This window comes from Canis lupus, chromosome 34, assembly GCF_011100685.1.
Source record: "Canis lupus familiaris isolate Mischka breed German Shepherd chromosome 34, alternate assembly UU_Cfam_GSD_1.0, whole genome shotgun sequence".
Classification (NCBI taxonomy): Eukaryota; Metazoa; Chordata; class Mammalia; order Carnivora; family Canidae; genus Canis; species Canis lupus.
The window spans coordinates 29,719,924-29,742,937 of NC_049255.1; the positions used below are offsets into that span (position 1 = coordinate 29,719,924).

General features: G+C 34.7%; 1 long non-coding RNA gene across 1 annotated transcript in view; it reads left to right on the forward strand.

Moving 5' to 3' along the window:
• The window catches only part of LOC119867453, a 44,865-nt gene that overhangs the window by 10,176 nt on the left and 11,675 nt on the right, over positions 1-23,014 (forward strand). The gene's annotated exons all lie outside the window — the stretch shown is intronic.

Consider the following 23,014-nt stretch of genomic DNA (forward strand, 5'->3'; position numbering starts at 1 on the left):
ATTAGAATAATGAATGAAGAACTTAGATACTTGATTTTGCCAATCAATGCATATGAAGATTCTTTCTAAGCACCATCTCTTGCTGTTCAGGTCCAGTAGCTATTTCTTGGTGTTCTTTATTGTCAAATGGTCATTCCTGGCTAATTTTATACATCCCACCTAAAGAAAAATGTAGCAATGCTGTTACAATGCATGGCCATTTGGAGCTTTTTCTACATAGAACTTCTTGCATCTGAGGTTCCTTCTTATTTATTTATATCTGGTTGCATCATTAATGACTTTTCATTATCCATCATGACATTTGTGAATACTGGCTTCCATTTACTCTATCAGAGGTTGTTAGGGAGCTTTCCTGATGATGACCACAGATGCAAGTCTTGCCCAGAATTTTCAGGCAATGAACAATCATTCACTTTCCAGCCATGCTAAATTTACCATTTAGAAGTTTGTAGCTTACATTCAAAACAAGGTATCATCCTACAAGGTCTTCCCTTTAACTTCTCAAGAGGTTGCATGTGAGGACTTTCATGTTAATTCAATCCCTGTCTCCACTGAATGCAACTGAAAGGATAGGCAAGAGCCCATAAATGGGGCAGGCAGAGTGGCCTCTTCAAGCACAAGGAGCATCCGTTCCTCTTCAGGACACCAGCAGCTGTGAGTGGCTCCCTCCAGAGTTCAGGTGAAACCCGGGACTGAGACCCACTCGGTGCTCCAGTCTGAAGGTCGGCAAATGTGTGTAGGCATTCTGCTAAAAGTAGTCCTGTGTCTACAACTCCTGACTCCTTTGGTGTCCAAAACTCCTCCTCCTGCTGGAGAGTTCATCAGAACTATCATTTTAACGCCATCCTGGCAAACCATTCTAAAGTGATCCTAGGAAAGAAAGGCCTCATAGATCCTACAATTAGTTATGTGGGATCTGGGGCCGGTGACCAGGGAGGAGCACACACAGCAAGTCCCCCACATTCTCAGGGTATCCATCAAGGCAACCCCATGCAGAGCCGAGGGTTGGAGCATATCCAGCTGAAAAAGAGCGCCAGGGCTCATGTAGTTCTCAGTCTCCTCCTGGGAGCTAGCCCCAAGCAGCAGAGAGGAGCTGAGACAGGGCCCGGTTGCTCAGGTCTGGGATAGTAATGCCCCTGTGGGGTGTTCCGTATCCATGCAAAGCACTCCATGCATATGACAACATTTATGAATATATTTATATTGTCATTCCTAAACATAGGTGCGCATACTTTGACGCTCTTTTGTTTCTTTTCTCCACTTAGGCATATCTTTGATATATTTTCCACTTATATATGGAAGGAAAAAGAAAAGTCTCATTCTTTTGAGGTAGCTACATAACTACCATCATATTAAAGTCCTATAATTTATTCGATGCTTCATTATTTAATAATACACTTATGTTGGCATCAAATCTAATCTTTCTTCATTACGAAGAGTGCCATATTGAATGTCCCTTAACATACAATATTTTGTGCAAGTTTACAGTAGCAGTAGGATAAATTCTTATAAAGGGGTATACTGTGATGATACAGGAGAGCTTGATTCCTGTCTCACGGAGCCGAAGAATGAATCTCCCGGACAACAGAGAGTGAGCAAAGTGATAGAAGTTTGTTAAGCAAGAGATACAGAGAAAGCTCTCGGAAGTGAGAGGGGTCCCCACAGGGTTGCCCCTGAGGGCTTTTATGGTCTGTCTTTTATTGAGAACCTAACCAGGGAGCCCATGGCCTTGAGATTCCTCTGCAGTCTTGGTTTGAGCAGGGACTATTGATAACACCTAAATGACATATTTCTTTGTGGTCTGGGGAGTTTCTGTGATTAGTAGCCATTAAAGGGGGATACCCCCTAACATTTTGGAGCTAGGGAGCCAAGTTTATTATTTTTCTATGTTTTTATTGTCTTATCTCTGTTTTCATGGGATGGATAGGAGCCCGACTCTGGGCATTTCGGAGTCCTTGGGGTTTATGGGAGCCCACAGATTTCTGGGTGCCTGACTCTGGGCCTTTCCCTTATCTTTCCCTGCTTAGCCCCATCTGCCCCTAACTCATTCCTACATCAGTTACAAAACTATGCTCATTTTAAACTTGATAAATAATGCCTAAATACCCTTTTTGGGAGTCCAAACAATTTATATTCTCATTTTTAAAGAATTAGGAGAATATCTGGTTCTATACACTATTACATAGTGTATATTATTAATCTTGATCTTTATTCTGACAAATGAAAAAATAAAGTCTTGTAAATTTATTTAATTATAGGATATGTTCTTTATCCTCCTGTTTAAAATCTATTTTTTATTTTTATTTTTTAAAGATTTTATATATTCATGAGAGACACAGAGGGAGTGGCAGGGACATTGGCAGAAGGAGAGGCAGGCTTCCCCTGGGGAGTCTGATGTGAGACTTGATGCCAGGACCCGGAGATCATGACCTGAGCCAAAGGCAGATGCTCAACCACTGAGCCACCCAGGTGTCCCTGTTTAAAATCTATTTAAATTACTTTTCTCCAAACTGTAGGTTTATACCCTTTTCATATTTTTCAAGTGGGTTGTTCTTTTTTATATTACAGCCATTTATCTGTAAGTTTTACAAATACTCCACCCCTCCCCCTGCGGTGTTTTCACTTTAATTTCAGCTTTATTTATAGTGGATGATTTTTGCCTTGGAGAAATTATTGAGTATTTTGTTTCTATGTATGGTTTCCGAGCAGAAAGAATTTTTTGTACTAATGGACACATGTGCTACTCGTACAAAACTTATATATGGTATATAGTACATAACTTCCTGTTTTTTCTTATACTTTTATGGCTTCTAATTTTTTATTTTAAATGCTTGATTTAACGGGAATTTTGATATAAAGTGGAGATATTTTTCCTTTTGATATGTAATGCCATGTTTATTGTACATCTTAGGCATTTAGAATCTTCAGGTTTTATTCATCCACATTAGACAGAGTTTAAAATTTTAATTTTACAATTAATTTTTAATATAGCTTTCATCAATATATTTTGAGATACTTATATAAAATATTCTAATAGCTATCTTCATAATTAAACACTAATAGCTTTGAAAGAGAAGATAATATAGTATATTCATTTTAATTCTAAAATGGGTATTTAAAATGGAGCTGCTAAGAATAAATAAATATATGATGGATTCACATGGTTTTAAAAGTTTCTGCTTCTAGATGAAATATAATTATAGAATGTGAAAAGTAATAATGCTTACTTTTGAAAAGTAGAGATTCAAGAGTGGTAGCAATTAGAATACATCCTTGGATTTGAATCAGAAGTTTTGTTGCTACTAAATATGTGATCTCGGGCCTGTGCTTCAATCGCTTTGAAGATCACTTTGCTCATCCATAAAATAGAGATTAAAAAAATTCATTCTACTCCAAAAGGTTACTTTTAAGTATTCAAACCTTTTGACCAGTTTTGTCCATCATGCCCTATTTTGGGAGACATTATACTAATCTGAGAGAGTGTAAGATAAACAGTAGGCAATATGTGAAAAGAAAATACCAAGTAGGGGTCAAAAGTGGGTCCCTAAAAAGCATATTATCTTCCAAAAGCATGGATTTAATGTCATGATCTTGAACATATGGCTAAGTCACTTCTCTTTAAATGGTTTTAATTTTTCTTTAGCTGTCTTTCTTCTGTTCATCAAAGTTTGTTCTTCAGAGCGTATGTGTCAGATATTTGTTTCCCTTTGTTAACTTCCAGTGATGGCTAATGAACTATCATGTACCAAAGTTCATTTTTTTTCCTTACAGAAATGTGATTGAAGACTCGGAAACTAATTATAGTAGTTTAACCATTTACTATCTTAAGTATTTACTATAAATCAACAGATATTTATGAGGTTTTTCCAGGCAGACACTAATAGTCACTAGGGATATAATATGTGGCTGAAGCAGGCAAAGGATAAATGTATTCCTTGTATTCATTGAGCTTTTAGTGAATAGCACAAAGTTCAGTTAATTTCAAGGCAGTGTAAGTTTGATATAATAAATGCAGGGTGTTGCAGTAACTCATGTGAACCCTGGGAGGTTAGAGAGGCACTGGCCACGGAAGCCCTGTAATCTCAGAATAAAGGTCTGCTCAGGAAGTATACAATAAAAATAACAGAAAAGTGGTAGAAAGAGAAGAAAGCACATGTAGAAAGCACATGTACCCGGTAGAAGAAACAATTTAAGAACAGAAAGAAATGTGGGATGTCTTAAAATCATACTAAATGTAACAGATTTAAGAAACATTTATTTTTATCTCGGAAGCATAATTCCAGTTTGTACAGAAAAGTAGCTATGTACAATAGGCTTGGTGAGTAGGGAGACAGTTTTTGAGACTGCTTTACTAATCCAAAGATGACGATTTATTGAATTTAGGAGGTAGCAGTAGGGATTTCAAAAAAAAGGAGACACCTGTTTAAGCTTGCACAGAATTGGTTTAGTAATTGGCACTAGGGAGAAGGAGAAGAAAAGATACAGAGAAACAGTTTTAGTTTTCTGGCTTGATCACTAGGATATATTCTGGCTTATTGCTTACTCAATAATGTTTGCTTTCTTTGTGATCTTTTTGAAGAGGTTCTCTGGGTTGAGAGAAGATTTTGGGGGATGGTGGGGAGCAGAACCTTCCCGGATCCTCATGTCAAGATTAGAGTCCTAAGATTTCGTTTTTGGTTTTTGGGATCTTTTAAAAATATTTTCTTTCTTGAAGATTATATTTATTTATTTTAGAGAGAGGGTGCAAGCAGGGGGAGGGGGAGAGGGATAGGAAGAGAGAGAGTTTGAAGCAGACTCTGTGCTGAAATCAGAGCCCCACGTGGGCTTAGTCTCACAACCTTAACTCTAATATCCATAACCCAGACTTAACTAGTCCTAACATTTTGGTTATATATTTAAATTTTATACAAATTTGTATATTTATATATTATAGATTACACTTTATATGTGTATTACAAATTATACATATGAGATTTACATACATACATTATATATAAATCATCCATTTTTCTTCTCTACTCTCATTTTACCATCATTCCTCTTCCTATGATCTTTATGCCCCAGTTATTTAAACTGTGTCATCTTCTTATGGCACTTCTTCATGTCGGTGATATTTGGTAGAAAGTAACTTTATTTAATCTGTTAATATACTTTATCAATTTTAAGGTGATTTCAAGGTTTGTTCATTTTTTTAAAAAAAATTTTATTTATTTATTCATGAGAGAGGCAGAGACACAGGCACAGGGAGAAGCAGGTTCCATGCAGGGAGCCCGATGTGGGACTTGATCCTGGGTCTCCAGGATCACGTCCTGGGCTGAAGGCAGACGCTCATCTGCTGAGCCACCCAGGCGTCCCAATGTTCATGTATTTTTTATTAAAATATTCTAATATACAAAAAACAAACACATATAGAGGATAGGTCATTTAAATCATGGTAGCTTTTGTCTTAACTACAGTAAAGGCATCAAAATATATGCATGTATATAAGATTACATATATATATATTTGTGTGTGTATATTTCATTTTACATATCACTGTTGGAAAGCATGTGGCTAAAATCCTTAATACTATGATGTATTTTTACTATTCAAATATTAACAAAACAAAAATAAGTTTTTCTTGTTTCTCATGTTTATTTAAACATCTATTTTGTTGCATGTACATCAGGAACAAATTATATACAATTTTTAGAAAGGTTAAAGTAAAGGAAAAATAAGAGTACCTAAAAATTTACAAGAAAACATCAATTAGTTTAAAATTTTTATCAGCTAGAAGCACCCGGGTGGTGCAACTCTGTAAGCGTCAGATTCTTGGTTTCAGCTCAGGTCATGATCGCAGGTTCCTATCATGGAGGTCTGCTTGGGTTTCTCTCTCTGTCCCTCTCTTCCCTAAATTAAATAAATAAATCTTTTTAAGAAAATTATCAGCTATGTATTTGTAAATATAAGGTTGACTTTTAGTTAACACAAAGGAATCTTGGGCAGCCCCGGTGGTGCAGCGGTATAGCGCCGCCTGCAGCCCAGGGTGTGATCTTGGAGACCCAGGATCGAGTCCCACATCAGGCTCCCTGCATGGAGCCTGCTTCTCCCTCTGCCTGTGTCTCTGCCTCTCTCTCTCTAGCTGTGTCTTTATGAATAAATAAATAAAATCTAAAAAAAAAAACCAAAAAACACAAAGGAATCTTAAATAATAAGCAATGTGGATATTAACAAACTGACTATGTTGTGAATTACCTTCAGTATTATATGTGTATGCATGTTTGTATAAAACATACACATGTACAGTACATATATGAACATAGATATATGTATATTTTTCCTAATAATGACTAAAATATGGGCTAGAAGTTTAATCTCCTGAGTGGTCATTTTGAGCATTTGAGGATTGAATAACTGAAAACTGCCAGGGTTGTCTCTGTAAACTATCCTTTTTTCCTAATCCTTGGTTTATGCATGCATTTTTAAATTATGTGAATTTTACAGAGTGAAATACAGAAATATTAAGTATACAATTTGAGAAGATTTGACAGAGATGTACATTCTTAACTTCTATCAAAACACATAATTTCCACCTTCCTAGTAAATTCCATTTACCCCTTCTAGTCAATACTCATTCCCAATAAACAACTCATATTTTGATTCCTGTCAGCATAGATTAGTCTTGTCTTTTCTCACATTTCATTGAGTAAAGTCTTTTGTGTCTGGCTTCCTTTACTGAACATAATGTTTTAAGGACTCGTCCATGTTGTTTGTGAAATTAGTGGTCCTCTCTTTATTATTGCTAAATGTATATTATTCTAAAATTATAACACAATTTGTTTACCCAATCTTCTATTCATGGATATTTCAGTGTTTCTAGTTTGGGGCTACTATGAATCGTTGTTATAAACAGTCTTGAATAAGTATTTTGTGAACCTGTGTTCCCATTACCTTGAATAAATAACTAGAGTTGAATTGCTGGGCCATTGATAGTTATTTAACTCACTAAGATGCTGCTAACCTCTTTCCCAAACTGGATTTGCCAGATTACACAACCATCAAAAATGTCTGAGTATTACAGTTGTTCCACATACGAATCAACACTTCACATTGACTGTCTTATTCTAGACATTATGCTCATTCTAGAGAGAGTTAAGTGGTATCTCACTATTTTAATTTGTGTTTTCCAAAATCAAGTCCCCTTTCATGTGCTTTCGTCATTGATACACATTTTTGAAGTCCTTATATAAAATATAGATATGATATAACAGATTTTTATTTCTTTTTGTGTCAGTTGAGTTGAATTCATTGGCATAAAGTTGCTAAAATATTCCATAATATTTGTCTTTTAATATATCTGGGACCTGCAATGATATCCATTCATTCATTCTTGTAATTGATTGTGAAAAGATTTTTCTTTCTTTCTTGATCAGTCTTTTTAAAAATTTTGAGCTAGCTCTTGCTAAATCATTAGCTTCTTAGCTATTTTATTAATGTTTTCAAAAAACTGACAGGTTATATTAATTTTTTCTTTTATTAGTTTTTTTATTTCATTGAATTCAGCTTTTCCTTTTTCTCCTGTTTACTTTTTGTTTCTAATTTACCCTATTTTTTGTTTTATTTTGTTTTGTTTTGTTCCTATTATGGAGGAAGCAAATCCCTTTATTTTCAACTTCTGTACTTTTCCTACCTGAGACATTAGAAGGCTGTAAATTTCTCTCACATTATTGTGTTATTGGACTCCAAAGATTTTAATTTATATTTTTATTATCATTTGGTTTGCAATATTTTCTAATTTCTTTTGTGATTTCTTGAGTAATGGGTTTATTGGTGTGCTATTTAATTTTTAAATAGTTTAAGAATTTCCATTCTCTCTTTCTCTATTGGTTCTCTACTGAGTGCTAATATAATTTAGTTTTAGTCAGAGAATTGCAGAATATTCTGCAAGATCAATGATTTCAAAGTTTTGAGATTTACTTTACAGCCCAGTGTATAACCTTATTTGGTGAATATTTTATGTATACTGATAAGAAATTACTGCTGCATTTTCCTGGTTCTATCAAACTTCATTTAATTCTATTAGAGCAGGCTAGCCTACCTGGTTCATGTATTTACGTTAGCTTGGGGCAATTGCTCTGTGGTGTGGTGTTCACTCTGAAGGCTTGTCCTTTATTGGATCTTACCAAGAGATTCACTGGTTTCTCTAATCATGCTGGGTCATAAATTCAGTGTTCACCACACTGCATAATCTTTGCTATCCCCATTCATCTTTCAACTCTGTAGCAGGTGATCTTTGCAGTACCTCTTATAGTTGAGCTCTGAGCATGAGTTGCCCAGACCTTGGTCAAGTACCTCTTGTGAATCCTACACAGACTCCACTTCTCCCATGCAATGCTTCCTTTTCAAACCCTATTTTGCAAATTTCTGCTCTCCTAGCAACCAGCAACTCCAATATATATTTTCTTTGCTTTGTGAGACTACAGTCCTGTTTGGCACCATTTCATGAACATTGGCAGAAAAGTGTCCAGAGGCAGAAACCTAAAAGGATCATGGTACTTTCTACATGAGTTTTCCTTCTTTCAAGGAGCACAGTCATGACCTGCCTATTGGTCAATGCCTGAAAACTGTTGCCTAAAATATTATCTAATTTGATAAGAAATTGCAGGGTTTTTTTCACCTATAAAATGAATCACTTTTTTTCATACATTATAAACCTTAAGTATGTGATAGTCACATAACTTCTTCAGTAAGCGTAGGACTTCCACGAGTTTTCCTGAAGCTTATAGCTAGAGAAGTCAAGTATAAAAGCTTTCTCTGGAGCTATATATTCCTTTGATGTTTGGGTTATTGAAAACAGACCCACTGGATAATTTATCTTTAGCATAGTCCATTTCTATACCTCAAAGTGTTAGCTGCACTTTCTTTTTGATGAACATTCTTTTCTGACTCCATCTTGAACAACTTTTTCATCAGAATCTCCTTTTCATATTCTCTGTATTCTAGAGTACAACAGAAGTCATTAGAGCCCCTGATTGGGACACCAACTTTGAGATCCTACGTGTTCAGGCTTATCTTTAAGAAGTTGTTTTATCTGGTTCACTGCTGCAGGTGTAAGAGTAAGGACAGGCCAGGTGGGCTACAGCTGCTTCTTGCTCACAGAGTGGCCCAGACTAATGAAGACCTGATGCCTTGAGCTGAAGCTCAGGCACTCAGCCTCTCTCCAGGGACATGTGGCCACCTATAAATAAATGTTTTTGTTGGAAGAGCAAGTCTGGTATCAGTTACTCTTTCATAGCTTTAAGTAAAAATCCAACCACACCTTTAGAGTATACTTGAAATCACCGAATGAGTATTTTCTGTCTTATCATAGCTTTAAACTTCTATAACAAAAAAGCTATTTGTGACCCTTTAGTAGGGAAGTATATATGATTATTGACACTTACGTAATCCTTATGTATGCTGTTTCTTTCATCTGTAGAGGTAATAAGGCCAATGTAAAGTTATCAGTTTGAAGAAACTGTCACATTGGAAGCATATAGTATTTAACATTTTCCTTCTTTAATAAAAAAGAATATGTGTATAAATTATTATAAATATGTGTATAAATTATTACAAATATTGAACAAATCCGTAGCCTAGATGTTCCTATTTTTCTTCAGGTTCTTTTTTAATTCCATGAAAGATAATTATAACCTTAAGAAGTTAAATGTTATGAAGGTGCTCAATTTCCTCAAAGCAGTGAGCATGTACCTCTGAGATTATTCTCAAAACTGGATTATGTATAAACCAATATTTTCATTTTTCATCTATTCGTTAATCTCTTTCCCTAATTCAGTATGATGCATTCATTTGCCCTTGAAAAGCAAGGCAGTCTTCAACATATTTTTCTTGTTTCACATCCATTTCAGAATCCACATTGTTCCACTCAGTCATAGTACTATTCCACAAATTGCTCCCTCAGCCTAACGCTCAGAAAATGTGTATAATTCTTTAGTGTATTTTTAACAGAGTAAAAAGCATAATTTAAATCCATATTTTTCACGACTTTTAAGTTTAGATGTCTTTGTTTTTGTTGATGTTATTTGCTTTAGTCTCCTTCCCTGTAATCCTTTCAAATAAATCCTTTTACTCTTTTCATTTGGTAATCCTATAAGCATATTATCTCTAGAGACTTTTACTGTCCTTTGGAATGACTTTGGACATTTCCTTACTCTCATTCACAAAGATAGAACTGATGAGGGGGCAAGTAAGGGTTTGCTTATCTTTGTATTTTATTAAGGTATACTACATGTTTGACTGGCAGTTCAGTTGTCAGAGTAAAACAGGGCCAAATGGCACTTTCTAGAAGCAGCTACAGCAGCTTATCATTCACTGATTCCATGACCTTTCAGGGAGAATTTTTACCAGCTCAATAAAAGGCAAGTTCAAGAGAAAACCCAGGAAGAATGATTGGCTAGTTTTCTATTTAAATAGAAAGCCACATGACTTTGTTCCTTTTTTTTCCCTCCTGATCATCAGTGTGGTTCATTGTTGGGCTAACTCATAAGGAATATAGGGGTTCTTGACCTTCTTTACTCATAATTGTTGAGCATCCTGCATGAACCATGATCACTGTTTAACCTGTTTGTCAGAAGTGATATAGCCTAATGCATTTTAATTTTGAGAACTTTTTTTTTCCTCAAGAGACCTAGCCTGAGTGGGCAATATTTTAATATCAAAGAGTAGTTACAACTTTCTGTTTTCCTGTAAATATTTAGTCAATAAATTTACTCAAAAGATATTAAGTAAAAAAAAAAAAGATATTAAGTAAACTTAAACCTTTAACCACTATATTAAATAGAAAACAAGAGCCATCTGCCAGTAAAAACTGATTTCAAAAAAATACAATGAAACCACCACAATATTGTCAACTTCCCACCAAATACATGTTTGCAAGAGGTTCTGAGACTAGGGCCTACCTCTCTTTTATAAAAAGAGAGATTAGCATGAGTCAGGGTTGTTAAACACATCTTTGTGCCAAAGTGAACATTTCTCATGATGCAGTCAGGATTGAAACTAAAGTGGAAAGAGAATCATTTTCTCACTAATGTGATCCAATGTGATTTAAACCTATCTCTTTAATATATAAAATTATCTCTAAAGCAATAGTGGCTCTTGCCTCACATGTTTGGAGCGGCTACCTTGGGGAAAATCCTCTTAATTCTAGAATGTGGATTTCAGTTACCTGAAACTACCCTGCATCTTTACTAATCATTGAATACAAAGAGTAATTCACCTAAATCTAGAGAACCTAATGAAAAATAGTGTCTTTTGGAATATTTAGAAATTAAGGAAAACTATCAGCCATATATTTTTCTCTTTGTGATTTTAAGCATGGGGAACAAATATATTTAGTTTTAAGAGTCCTAAAGAAGTAATCAGGTTTTATTAGCATTACAAGTTGCAATATTGTCTAGAAATTCAGCAGACCTGAGGAGCAGAGCAGATGTTTTAAGGATTCAAGTTTTTAAACAGAAACTGGTCCTCAATCATATATTTTACAATCATTTTATTTAACTAAGGCCTTTAATCTGTAATTTCTTGAAGGCAGTCCGTGATTGTCCTAAAGATTTGTATTTTTCTCTAAAAGTCATAGGCACTCATACACATGCACAGAGATATATGCATGTACACAACTAGCGCACTGAGCAGAGTCCAAGCTACATCAGAAGGCAAACAAAAGACTGAAAACAAAAAATACACACTCAGTATCAAGATATTTCACAACATAAGAACTTCAAAAATTAAAAAAAAATAGAAAGAAAGAAAAACTTCTGGAGTCACAGTTGCAATAGGATGCACAGAAAAACTTATTTTATTGCAGTATTGTTTATTACATCACACCTTTCCTTCCTTGGGCCAAAACAATAGACTGAGCCTCCAGCATATGCACGGAAATATCTCAATTTCTGAAAACAGGCTTAGACTCTGCTCTAGACCTACCTAGAGGCAGAAGGAGCTCACAATTTAATTTGAAGGGTATTGGGGGGGAAAAAGAAAATTAAAAACCCTTCCCCACAATAATTATTGATCATTTCCCATGCATCAATATACAGATTTTTCTAAGTTCTCTCAGTCTGGTAGGCCATTCTTTACCCTTATCTACCCTAGTAAACTTTTATTACTCTTTAAAGCCAGTCCTCATAACCTCATTTGTGCTAGTTCTTAGGCTCAAACTACTTTTGCCTGTGCTTCCACATCCCTCTGTTATAAGATTTATTGTTTTCCTTTTTAGTTTTTACTTGATTACCTGTACCTCAGTAGTGTAAAGGTAGTATTTTGAATCAACTTCTGACAGGATCAAATAAATACCAGCTTGACTTTTTTTTTTTTTTTTTCAGCTTGACTTTTTAATTAGTTTTGGGACTTTGGGAATTTTTATTTCTAATTTCTTTAAAATTTTATTTTGTGTTTTTAAATTTTAATTGTGTTTTCTTAATTAAAATGAAAATAATGTCATTTTAATTTTTTTCTTGGGATCCCTGGGTGGTGCAGCGGTTTGGCGCCTGCCTTTGGCCCAGGGCGCGAGACCCATGCAGGGAGACCCGGGATCGAATCCCACGTCGGGCTCCCTGCATGGAGCCTGCTTCTCCCTCTGCCTGTGTCTCTGCCTCTCTCTCTCTCTCTGTGACTATCATGAATAAATAAATAAAAAATCTTAAAAAAAAAAAGATTTTAAATTAAAATGAAAATGTCATTTTAATTTTTTTCTTAAGAATCAATAATGTATGCAAAATGTTGAGCACATATCTGAGATTCCATAGATGGAGATAATTAGTGTCGTTATTTTTTAAACTGTGAGCTTAGAAAAAGGGTCATTTCTTATCCTTAAGAGTGACAACATTTGTGTATATAACTTACTTATGTATTATGTTATGTACCTATATACCTACCATTTAATTTTATTAATTGAAAAGGTAGAAATATTTGCAAGGTATGAGGAAAGTTTGAGACCACCAACACCCCTCACCACTCCCCAGAGTCTTCCTTCCTGCTTTAAACATGCTCTGGCATATGTGTGAGGTAATGTGTCAGGTTTCTAAGTTAGATATATAGTCACTTCACTTATATGGGAAGAACCATTTAACTCATGAAACATCTCAGTTTTATAATGGATAGTTACACTGTTTATATGATATTTTTCATATGCACACTGCTCAAGGCATTTCATAAATAAGGACCATTTAATTTGTTAAGCGGAAGGTCTGCATTGGTATGATGGCTTGTAAGGAGAGTGATTAGATTACAGGGCCTATTTGACCATTTACTTATTGCATATGTTTGATAAATTATATATAATTACTATTTCTCCACCATCTCTCTTTTTAAATTACATACATATATCCATTTGTATGTATTCCTATTCTGATCCAGTTTTAGTAGCTTATAACATAATTACAATTATGCATCTTTAGTTCTTATAGTCAGTTTCTGGAATTGTCTATATTTGCTTCAAATCCAGCTTCTTTCCCTCAGAGTTCTTCCTTTTTCACATTCGACAAAATTGACCAAGAATATCTCGGGCTTATTCATTCCAAAAGGTATCATACCTGCTTCCAAACTAGACACACAGAGAGAAAATCAAAGCGTAATTCATTCACAGTATTAAACTTTGGCCTTTGTCACTTGGTGTCAGTGATGATAACTCTATCCACAGCCGCACGGACTTCCACTGTTGAGTCTATGACTGCCCCTCTCATGTCCTAGCTCAGCCTCCGTGCTACCTACCACGCACAGTGCCAATACCAGTTCTTTTCATACACTCCCTTGCCTATTTACTTAAACAGAGAAAATGTGTACTTCTACACAGGCAGAGCTGTCTGTGTTACCAAAAATACTAGGATTATTAAGAGCAGAGATAAAGACATTCAACATTCATATACCTCAAAAATAAGTCTAGTTGCACTCAAATCTCTTCCTTTAGTCTAGGACTTTAGTTGTCATAAAGTAATACTCGCAAAACCAAGAGGAGGCACTCAGGAGACTCTAAGTCTAGTAGTTATGCTGAGCCAAGGTGACATTTTATCCTTATCTCTCAGAAAGGTTATGGGAATGTCACCCATATATAAATAAATACATTTATAGATAAAGTAAGCCCATATAATACTTTATTTCATTGAGCATAATGCCTGTACGTATTAAGTGTGCTTAAACTGTAGAACTCTATCAGTTTATTAAGTATAATTTATTTTATACTTTTCAAAGAGAATGTGTTCAATCAATTTTAGTTATATCCTTAACTGAACTTTATAAAACATGTATTATTAGGCAGAGACTGTGCTAAATACTTTACATACATTTTCTCATTGTATGAATTATACGTGGTGAATTTTATTTTTTCCATTTAACAGGAAACTAAATTTTAAAGATTTGTTTAGTTGCTCATGGTACCTAATGGAGTCAAGATTTGAAACCACTTCTTTCTGAATCTAGAAGCAAAATGTTTAGCCAGCATGAGCATTAACTCTCTGCTCATTAAAATGCAAATATGTCTGTAATGAATTGTATAAATAACTCCTACAATCTTACCATGAATGTGTTTCTTAGGTTGCTTTCCTCTGTGATGTAACAAATTGTATATATTAGGAAGGCACTGTATGTAGGCAAATGAAGGAAATATTTAAATGGTAGAATAAGAGAGAAAGGAGAGCAACTATGCCAAAATCAGGCATCTACCACTTTTATTATTCTGCTTTGCTCTAAAATACTAAGATACAACCAATTTGAAAATGAGCATTTTTGGAAAATAAGTATTTTCACAGTTTCATTATATAATAGATATCACACATACAGAAACACAAAGATACAGAAACATGTCAAGCTGACATGGAAACTCAGTAGAGATGAGTTAAAGTACTATAAATTATTTGTTTTTAGTCTCCCTTTCCTCCCTAAAATGTCTGGATTTTATAAAATAAGAAAATCAAAATTTTTGATGGACTATTCAGTTTTCTTTCATCAAAATTATGAACTTATAAGACATTTTATGTAAAATGATAAGGTGGAATTTCATAAAACTACTATATTTGCTATTCTATTCATTTGTTTTATTTAAGTCGAAAGCCCTCCACACTTCAGAGGGCATTGAAGACACATGCATTTAAACATTTTAAGAATAGAATTTAGAAGATTATTCGTTATTTTTCCTAATTAATATGTGTTTGCAGTAACAAAATAACAATGAGAGATAAAATTTAAATTTTAAAATTTAGGGACACCCGGGTGCCTCAGCAGTTGAGCATCTGCCTTTGGCCCAGGGCATGATCCTGGATTTCTGGGTTCGAGTCCCACATCAGGCTCCTTGCATGAAGCCCGCTTCTCCCTCTGCCTGTGTCTCTGCCTCTCTCTTGTGTCTCTCATGAATAAATAAATAAAATCTTAAAAATAAATACATAAATAAATAAATAATAAATAAATTTTAAACTTTAAAATGAGATGTGATGAGGTATTAGCTAACACTATGGTAGTAGTCATATTGCAAGATGCGAGTGCTTCAAATCAATATGTTGTATACTTTAAAACAAAACAAACTTATATGCCAATTATATCTCAATAAAGCTGAAAAAAATACAACTTAAAATGAAATATCATTCAGGCATCATTTTTATTGGTAGAGTAGATGGGTACTTAAACCATTTTAGAAATGAGAGCCACACTATTTCTACATGGCTCTCATGCACATCTTATAAATAAAGATACTTTGAACTTACAAATTTAAATATCCAGTTCTTGAAATATGGTAGGACATGGTTTATATAATTTCAGTTATCTAGGAGCATATAGAAAACAGGATCTTGCCATGTTCATTTTTGAATTTCTAGTGCTTTTGAAAATACTTGATTTAAAATAGCTATTGAATAAATGAATAAGCTTTGAATAGTTAAATATGAATGTTAACATACTCTTTTCAAAATTATTTTTGACCGACTATTTCTTCATATTTCAATTGCATCTAGACACTCATTTAAAAAATTCATTTCTTGTTATCACATTCAACATGCTACATGCATATTGCATTCAACCTATCTTTGTGATAACCTAGTTAATACATTTCCACTTTAGAATTGAATATTAGCAGTTAATATGATTTTAATATGCATTACTTATAGAGCTTGATATTTCCCTCACATTTTTATCAATTTATTTTTAATACGGAAAATTTTATGCCATCTTCTTAGGTGTCACCACAATGACACTCTAGTCCTGAGTGGAACTGAACATGTAACTAACCTCAGTGACATCTCTATCTCCTCTTTGTGTGACCTCTGTCTACTCTTTCTCTGTTCTCTCCTATAGTTAGGACACATGCTTCACAGTCATTACATCAATTCTAATTTATTTTCCAGTTTAAAAAAACAAAACAAAACAAAAATCAATCAAACTAAGCAAAACAAAACAAAACAAAACAAAACAAAAATATGAAGCCAAAACCAAATAAATAAAAACCAAAATCATTTAGGGGCACCTGGGTGACTCAGTCAGTTAAGAAGCCAACTCTTGATTTCAGCTCAGGTCATGATCTCAGGGTCTTGAGATCAGGGCCCTGCCTCTGGCTCCATGTTCAGTGGGGAGTCTGCTTGAGGATTCTTTCTCCCTCTTCCTCCACCTTCCACCTGCTTGCAAGGTCTCTCTTTCTCTGTCTCAAGCAAATAAATCTTAACAAAAGTTACTACATTTTAATTCATATCTTTTCCCAAATAGTTCTTTAAATAAAATTAATTAAAATATAGAGAACATAGATTATAATCTCTTCATAATACTTAGATCTATTATCTACTGTGGACAAAGCATGTATAACACTCAGAATTTACCAACAGTCTTTTGCCACTTTTTTCTTATATTGCCATGTATCGTTACATTTGTATTTGAGCTAAAGTTATAAATTACAGAAAGACTAATTGTTTAATCATTTGGGAACACAAGTAATGGGAAAGCAAAGTATCAAAATTTTGGTTGAATCATCAGGATTTCCAACTTTTTACAGTTCAATCACTGGATTTAGGCAGTGGGTCATTGAATGGTTTTACTAATCAAAATGAGGAATTAAAGCAGGTAATTTCTCAATATTTTTCCTTTTTGGAGAACCTTTAAAAGAATTTCTTAAAAAGGAGTTTGGGGACAGATAATGCAAATACATTACTTAATTTTATAGCTGCTGGAAAATATTTGAACAGTAAAAAGATCTCACTTATCTAGGACCTTAGGATTTAATCCTTTCTACTGACTTTACTCTGCTGCTTAAAAATATTCTCTGGTTTTCCCAATACTTCAAGGCAAAGCAGTGTAACAGAAAAGACTTTTTTCTTGATCCAACAGTGCCCTATTATTCTTTGACCTAACCTCTTCTCTTCAAAAGCTATCTTCATTTATATTGCTCTAAAGCCATTTCCTCTCAGCTCCTATTATCCATTTATGCCTTCAGTCTTCATGCCTTAAAATTGCTCCTTTTTTTCCTACCTCTCTACTGAAATTGCTCTCTCAAAGGTCATTAATGAGTTTCTTCTTCCCAAATACAAGATACACTTTCAATTTCCTTATTTTTCTCAATCTCTACTGTTTTGCACTAGAAACTACTTTTTTGTTTGTTTGTCTCATTTAGCTTACAAAGGAAGAATATGGTTAGGATGTCTGACATTTTGTCAGCAAATCTCAAAAGAGACATTACAATGATGGTAAAGCTCATTAAACATAGAGCTTAAAGTCTATACTGTTTCCAAGGTAGTTTTAAGGACCTCAACAAGTGGAAGGAGTTTGCATATTTTTAGTCTTACATTACATTAATATTACAAGCTTCATCATATAATTTACTTTAAACAGGAGTCATCATGATCGCTCTGGTTCCAATTATGCCTCATATTTTTAAAGCCAAATTCTACCTAGTGATTAGATCAGATTCTCTGATTCTTAGTTTCATCTCCTGGTAGTGATCATCTGGTTGGTTAGTTCATATTTTTTCTAGGAAGGCACTTAATAGGTTGCTAATCAGCAAATTAACTGTTATTCTTGGTCATGTATATATAGGGTATTAGTTAAAGGGTAAGGTGGCATTCAGATGGCACAAAACATGGCACTTGGGAAGCAGAGGCTAAAGATAGTTCAGTTTTATTTCTAGGACAGTAGTTATCATTTTTGGCACATTCTATTCTTTGCTTATCAGTATCCCCTGCTTTGCATTGGAGAGCTTCATTAAACATTTTACTAGTTGCAAACTGCTAACTTGGTGTCCTAGAGTTTATAAAGATTTAGTTCACCTAAGCAGTGACATAGACATTCCTATCACCACCTGTGTCTTTCTGGTAATTAGTTTCTTGATTTCCATTTCTATATATGTATATATACATATATAGATATACATATATACATATATGACATGTAATTGTCATATATATGATTATGGAGATAGATAATAAATATCAGAAATAGAATATTTAAGGATTCTCTCTCTCTCTCTCTCTCTCTCTCTCTCTCCCTCTCTCTCCCTCTCCCTCTCTGTCTCTCTTTTAGGCCTGTTTGATTATTAGGAACAGGTAAACAGGTAGACCCTCACGCTAGCACAAATATAATTTTGTATTGGATATGGGGGTACCTGGGTGGCTAAGCAGCAAAGCATCTGCCTTCAGATCGGGTCATGATCCCAGGGTCCTGGGATCGAGGCTCACATCAGGTTTCCTGCTCCGTGGGAAGCCTTCTTCTCCCTCTGCCTCTGTCTGCCTTCCTCTCAATCTCTCTCTGTGTCTCTCATGAATAAATAAATAAAATCTTAAAGAAAAACTATATTGGATATGTGGTCGGAACGAAGAGAAATCTAAGAATGAATTTTAAGTGGGCTAAGCCTCAAAGAGAGTGGAAGATGGTTCTTGAGTCAATGCATTTCTCTTGGCCTCCAGCAGTGAGTCACTGATCTATAACCAACACTGTTGATATGATTCCTATTTTTGTCCATGTGTGTACCTATGGCAATTGACTACCTTTTATTGCTATTTGCTACTGCTGCTTCTTAATTTTGTCTTATACATGATCTCTTATGGTCATTGAAATATTACTATACCTCTGTTAGTCACTATTAGCTACACCATCCACTTGCTCAATCAGCCTGAGTTTCCCAATATACTTCATTAAAAGCAAGACTTTCTTTGCCCAAATTTATCGTATCATGTATCATGCAAGTGTTCTTATGGAGATAAGATATCTATTCCTGGTCCAAACAGCTTAAGTCATATGACATGACCACATGGCAAAATAAATGAAAATACTATGAAATGATGGCTGTGGATGAGACTGTGTTGATTAGGTTGGGGTGTTGCCAGTCAGGCACTAAAGTTGGCACTAATCCAATCATTATCTGCTTCCTAAAAACCCTTCTATATATATTTTTTTTCTTGCATCTCTTGACATTTTTTTTCACATCATTGACACTTTTCTATCTCTGTCTCTGAAGTGAAAGAGAAGAGACACTTTCCTTTCTGAAAAATTTCCTCCCAATTTCCTTATTGAATAGGTGCCTTAAGGTTTTATCCTTGGATGTACATTTTATTCCCTTTGATTTTTCTCAAGACATAATAATTCTTATGAAGTCAGTTATAACATCTTTCATATAGTTCTTGAGTCTGTAGTTTTAGCTTTAACTACTCTCTGAAATGCCAAATCTTCCTTTCCAATCACTGATTCGTTTTCTCTACTTGAACGTCTCCCATGTTTATGTATACTAGTTCTGAAACAAACTTGTTATTCCTGGTAGCCCTTAAATAGAGATCTCACTCTGACACTGATGTTTCCAATAATGGAATGACAATTCGATTAATTACCAAGTTTTATCCTTGAACTACCTCTTTTCTTCATCCCCTACCTTTAGTCAGATGCTAAATACTATGTAGTCTACCTCCATATTATTTCTTTCATCCTCTATCCTGTATTCTCATGCTCACTACTTAGTTCATGCTTTCATTATTACTCCTAACTAGACAAGCATATTCAGTATCTTCCCTGTCTACAGCATCTATTCATCACTGTCACACTAACCTTCCCACAAGAATTTCAGATATATAAGTCCCCATTTCAGTAAAGTCTCAGTGGCAAATAGATGGCACATTCAATTGGGTAATTTTAAGAGAGTTTACTAGAATTTTAAAAGGTGCTAGATGAGTGAAGAGAGAACACAAGGGATAATACCATACCTTGAGGTTCACATCCTGTATTTTTCCTGTCATTATACCTGAAGAAAAGAGAGATAAGGAAGTGGTTGTTGGAACCCAAAGATACAAAGGACTATGTAGAGAGGCCATCTGTCTTTAAGGAGGAAGCCAACCTCACAGGAAGACAATTTAGGAATATAACCTACCTCACTGTCCTTCCACCTTCCAGATATCCTGCCAGTGTTTCCAAATGGGCAAACCCAACTGGAAGCCTAAAGGCAAAGGATCTCATGAATGTGGTCCAGATAGATGTAGAGCAGAGAATGTATCTGAAAGGGCAAGTAGTTCAATTCAATCCTCTTAAATAGCTTTTCATTGCTTACTAAAATAAACAGTGTTTAAAGTGTTGCACTGAATGGCCTAAATCTTTCCTATTAGCTTTATTATATTTTTTGGCCAAATTGAGCTGTAGGAAGTCTCCATATTTTCATATTTCACTATAGTATATGCCTCGTTCTTTATTGAAAACACTGTCTTTCTTCCTTTGACACATCTCTACCACCTGAAAAAAGTACATATGCTTTGAGACTTGCTTTACCATTTCTCATCTATATTTTTTCCTCAATGTTTATATAGTATGGATACATTCAATTTCTGTAAATATGACTCTGTCTTATTTAGACACTTATTCCAGCTTGTACTTGTGGTAGTCAGAATTCTAAGATGGCCCCTAATATCCCTTCTCCCTCCCCAAATGTGCATGCCCTGTGTAATTCCTTAGCTTTTGACTATAAGCAAGAACAGTGAATATGATGGTATATCATTCTTATGATTATACATTTTATATGGGAAAGGGATTTTCTAAATGTATTCAGTCAATTTTGAGTTAATCAAAAGGGATATTATTCTAGGTGGACCTGACTAATAAGATGAACCCTTGAAAGAGATTAGCACCTTTCTTAGGACATTTAAATCATGGGAAATTCTCCTGCCAGCCTTGCAGCCTTGGAGAGGGACACGTAAGAAATGGTGGACATCCTTTAGTAGATGAGAATGGCTTCCTGTTGCCAACTAGCAAGAAAGCAAAAATCTCTGTCTTACAGTCATAAAGAACTGAATTCTACGAATAATCCATGAGCTAGGAATAGGACTAACCCTCCAGTGAGATTGCGGCCCTAGCTGGCCCCTTGCTTTTAGCCTGGTGAGACCCTTAGCAGAGGACCCAGCTAACCTATACCCAGACTCTGGAACAGTGGAAACTATAAGATAACAATTTTTGTTTTAAGTCATTGAGTTTCGGTAACTTATTACACAGCAATGTAAAACTTTATATACTTCAGTTAAGTCTGTATCTGTCTTACTCAAACTTTCAAAGTTATAAACTTCTTGAAAGCTTTAATTATGTTTTAATTCTATAAGATTCTCTATAATTATTTGAATAGGTGACATAAAATATATATAAAGCAACAATAGGAAAAAACCCAAATGTTTGCACATTATATGATATACTCTTATGATAAAACCTACATATTCTCTGAAGCACTAGAAATATATTGTATTGAAATCTTACCTAGAGGAGTTGAGCTATTAAGTGAAGAATGGAAATCTTTGTGTTCAAAGATTAATATTATAGGACTTGTTTTATATAATCAGTGCACAATAGAGGATTAGAGTAGGTTGGATAATGGTTTCCCAAAATGATTTCAAATTATAGATTATTTAAGTCTTATAGGGTGTCCAAATATCACCTTATTCAACTCATTAGCTTTGTACTTGACAAACAATAATACCTCCAGATGACCAAAACCACACTTATAGAATAAGTCAGTAACAGAGTGTAGGTCTGGATTCAAGCCTTTGCTATACCATACTGAGCAACATTTGCTACCTCTTACTACACCCTGATGAGACTGACTGACCCAAACAGACAGAGGGAGAGCCACAGGTTCCTGAATGGGTTCAAAACACCAGACGATGAAAAAAAAAAATTAAGATGAGTTACATCACCTTAAATTTAATAAATTTAATTTCTATTAAAATTTAAAGAAAATTAAAAAAAATTAAGATGTTATTTTCAAGGCCACAAACATTGTCTGGATTGAAACAGAAGAATGAATGATTTTAGAGATGTGAAGGAAGGTCAATTAGTGTTTATTTTGTTTTGTTTATCAGTTTTGTAGCTGAAAATATTTTTTTATTCTAAGCAAAAAGTTCAGGCTTTTAAAGCATAAAAATATTTTTTTTAAGATTTTATTTATTTATTCATAGAGACAGAGAGAGAGGCAGAGACACAGGCAGAGGGAGAAGCAAGCTCCATGCAGGGAGCCCAACATGGGACTCGATCCCGGGTCTCCAGGATCATGCCCTGGGCTGCAGGCGGCGCTAAACCGCTGTGCCACCAGGGTTACCCTAAAACATAAAAATATTAAAAAGCAGTTTTCCATTCAGAAACACCAAATAAAGAACGGTGTTAGATTTGAGAGTATTGCGTGGTCAAAAGAAGATACCTCAAAAATGAACATTGAGACAAGCAGAAGAGATTTGGAAGGAATAGAAGGAGTTAGCACTTCAAAAGATGCATGATTTTAAAGTTAGCATTTCCTTTCTACAAATGGAGTTAGAGAACAGAAGGCAGATGCTGTCTGATTATCTCAGATTCAGCTAAAGGAGGATGTCATTTGTTACTCCAATTTACAGGAACTGCATAAAACAGTCATAACAGGAGCATATTTTCCTTGCCTGCGCCATGTTAATCATCATTACATCTTTTCTGATCACTCCAGAAAGAAAAGTTACAGATGTTAAGGGAATGGGGCAAACATAAAAAAAGAGAACTATGCTCCAGATAGTGTTCTTTTCTGCAG